Source organism: Pygoscelis adeliae, unplaced genomic scaffold, assembly GCF_000699105.1.
Source record: "Pygoscelis adeliae isolate BGI_AS28 unplaced genomic scaffold, ASM69910v1 Scaffold175, whole genome shotgun sequence".
In the NCBI taxonomy this organism is placed as follows: Eukaryota; Metazoa; Chordata; class Aves; order Sphenisciformes; family Spheniscidae; genus Pygoscelis; species Pygoscelis adeliae.
Genome location: NW_008824941.1, coordinates 2,197,760 through 2,201,565, shown reverse-complemented (window position 1 = coordinate 2,201,565; position 3,806 = coordinate 2,197,760). Strand labels below are relative to the sequence as shown.

Genomic DNA, 3,806 nt, shown 5'->3' with positions numbered 1-3,806 from the left:
AATGCAACAGCATTTTGTAAGAGCAGAATGTGGTGCCCAGACTGCTACTTTTGGGCTGCAGTGCGGAACGTGTCTTTTTGCAATGTTTTCCATGAGCTGTTGGCATCATTTTAGAGCATTTGACACCGGATCTTGAGATCCTGTATTGCAGATTGGTTGTTTGGATGGTAGGGGGAAAGATGGGATTGACATGCTGTATTGATGAAAATGGAGTTGGATGGTACAGATTACAGGCTCCTCTTGTTTACTTGCTTGCTAAGGTGCAAGTAAAGCTGCAGAGAGAACATTTGGATGACCTGTTAATGACGACTACTGTTCTCACCTCCCTTTACTCACCCTGGTATCTATTTGGAACTTCAACCTTCCAAAATTAGGCTTTCTATTAATATTTCATAGTTTTAGGAAGTTGGTATCTTGCTCACCTCTTGTGGACTCCCTTACTGCTGCCCCTCAAAAAAAATCTAAGGTGCTCAACACCGGGTACAGAATTCAGTTTTTTTGGTATGACAGTGAGTGATAACCGAGTTGCAGGAGCATTTTTAATATACTCGAACGAGACTTTAGTATGCATTTGGTTTTCCTTGGTCTCAGTTTCTAAAAGGTAATACTTTGTTATGGGTATATGTGTGTAGCTTCTCATGACTAGAATGCTCACATATAGTAAAGGCATAATTTAATTCTACTGCTGACTTCTGGAGTGGTTTTAGTAAAGATAATTTTGGGGCTTTTCCTTGTTCTAAAATCAGAAGGTAGGAATTTTTAGAGTCATGATTTTTGTGAGTTCCTCTGGAATGTGGGTGATAGGTGGTACATGGTGGGAGTTCTGTGTCAGTGTTTTAGGAATGAGAAGGGTCCATTAATGAGAGCTCGAGAAACGCTTTGCAGTAGGAAATTTGTGTGTAGAGACTGTGTTTCTCTCTCTCACTGAAGATTAGAAGTCAAATGAATCAGTATTTAAGGTGGAAAGATTTTAAGGTCTTAAAATTTTTTTTTAGAAAGGTTTAACAGATTTTAATGAATGTTTCCTGTGCGGAGATTGTATAGCTTTTAAGTAATAACAATTTCTTTACTGAAAGAGTAGTTAAACATTGGACCAGGCTGCCCAGGGAAGTGGTTGAGTCACCATCCCTGGAAGTATTTAAAAGACGGGTAGATGAGGCGCTTAGGGACATGGTTTAGTGGGCATGGTGGTGTTGGTTTGATGGTTGGACTCGATGATCTTGGAGGTCTCTTCCAACCTTAATGATTCTATGATTCTAACTAGAAGAAAGCATTATAATGTTTAAATCTAGGGGGCTATATATTGTTAGGCAGAGACATTCACTGTCTTGAGCCCCCAAATCTTGTATTTGTGCTAGAGAACCTCCCATTGTCATGTGCACAGTAATACCGTCTTTTTTCTTTTTCTCTAATGCACGTGTTAGTTCACAAATGGAGCTTGTTCTAAATGTGCTAATTTGGTATCATTATCAGTCAACATACCAGTCTGAAGTAGCTTGTGTTTTGGTGATATTTGGGAGGTTTTGCTCTAATGAAGGCAGTGGTCTATGCCTCTATGAAAAAGACATACATCTTTTACTGCCAAAGAGAGTTATTTAATTCACTTTGTGTTTTGTGACATTTTTACACATTGTTTTTGAGGAAAACGAATCTTGTTTCTAAAACAATACATTGTTGCTGTTTTTTTGCAACATTATACTGAATATGTTCTTTTTTTTTCTTATCCTACTTGTCTAGGAGAGTGCTGAAAGTTGCTGAAAAATTCCTTATGACATGGAAAAAGAAATACCAACTATTCCATTTTCCTCTTGTATACATTTTTCATTATAAAGAAGATTTATGATTGGGAATACGACCCTGTTAGTTGAGCCACTTGCTGCAGAGTGTGATTTCAGCACCTAAAGCAGTAGGAATGATTGGAATGCATGTTTTGCATTTTGATTTCCATCCTATAATGTTGGCCTTTAGTTTCTCTTCATTTTTGTCATGTTTGCCTTTCTTTATGCTTAATGTGTATCAGTGTTGCTTTTTCTTCATAATGATAATGGTTTTCAGTAACTTCTGTCTTTGTTCACTGGGAGAGTTAAATGCTTTAAACCTTGACTAAATGCCATGTTAGATGTTGAATTATTGTTAATAAACCCACTGCTCTAAATCTCAGTGTATTCTTTATGTTCCTCTGGTACTGTTGACTGCATTCGGTATGCATTTCTGGTGCTGCTTTGATTGAGCAGAGTGAAATGGAAAACACTGTGAAAAGAGGGAATATTGATTTTTCTTCTACTTAAGCAATGGTTTTCCAAGTGACAGAGCTCAATTATATTATCCTGGTTATAGGTCTATTTAACAGATGCCTTTTTAGTGAAGTGATTCTGGCCAGTAATGTCCCGTATCTTAATTAAACCAATATTGTGAGGACAGTTGGATAGAACATAGGTTTGAAAATGTAAATGTCAAGTATATTGTACCAAGGCTTATCTGTTAAATACTGTGAGGTTACAGCCCGGATGAGGCTGCCGGGAGTAGTAACAATTGTTCGTAGAATCATAGAATAGTTTGGGTTGGAAGGGACCTCTAAAGGTCATCTAGTCCACCCCCCCTGCCGTGGGCAGGGACATCTTCAACTACATCAGGTTGCTCAGAGCCCCGTCCAACCTGACCTGGAATGTTTCCAGGGATGGGGCATCCACCACCTCTCTGGGCAACCTGTGCCAATGTTTCACCACCCCCAGCATAAACAATTTCTTCCTTATAGCTAGTCTAAATCTACCCCCCTTTAGTTTAAAGCCATTCCCCCTTGTCCTGTCACAACAGGCCCTGCTAAAGAGTTTGCCGCCATCTTTTTTAGAAGCCCCCTTTAAGTACTGCTAGGCCGCAATAAGGTCTCCCCAAAGCCTTCTCTTCTCTAGGCTGAACAACCCCAACTCTCTTAGCCTTTCCTCATAGGAGAGGTGTTCCATCCCCCTGATCATTTTTGTGACCCTCCTCTGGACCCAGCTCCAACAGGTCCGTGTCTTTCTTATGCTGAGGGCTCCAGAGCTGGACGCAGTACTGCAGGTGGGGTCTCACCAGAGCAGAGTAGAGGGGCAGAATCACCTCCCTCGACCTGCTGGCCACGCTGCTTTTGATGCAGCCCAGGATACGGTTGGTCCTTCTCGGCAGGGCTTCTCTCAACCCCTCCAGCCCCCAGCCTGTATTGATACTGGGGGGTTGCCCTGACCCAGGTGCAGGACCCTGCACTTGGCCTTGTTGAACCTCATGAGGTTCACGCAGGCCCATTTCTCGAGCTTGTCCCTGCATCCCCTCTGGATGGCATCCCGTCCCTCTGGCGTGTCAACCGCACCACTCAGCTTGGTGTCATCTGCAAACTTGCTGAGGGTGAGCCTTTTTCAGCCTTTTCTTCTCCTTCTGTTGCTGTGTAATTAGATCATGATGTTGCCCATTTGATAACTATGGGAAAGTGCAAATTAGAGTAAGTTGGAAGTGAATGTATGAATGTGGTATTTAAATTTTTAATTACTGACTTGGAGTAGGTGCTCTGTGTGAGGTCAGCCTGCAGGCCTCTTGCACAAGCGTTGTCAGAAAATTCCACTTCATGTTAAGAAAAATGCTGAGAGAGAAGAAGCGTCTTTTGAACAGCAAAGACAACTCAGTCACTTAAAGGAGTTAAAAGCACTTTTTAGAATAGGTGAGAAGCTGGCAGTGTGTAGTGCGGGCGTGATTCACCTTTATGTAGAGTTTGTGCTCTGTATATGCTTGCTTTATATTTTGCGGTATCCTGACCTTGTGCTGTGTGAGCATTTGGG

General features: G+C 41.6%; 1 protein-coding gene across 1 annotated transcript in view; it reads left to right on the top strand.

Moving 5' to 3' along the window:
• Window positions 1-3,806, top strand: part of PARD3 (par-3 family cell polarity regulator) — a 412,448-nt gene that overhangs the window by 61,357 nt on the left and 347,285 nt on the right. The gene's annotated exons all lie outside the window — the stretch shown is intronic.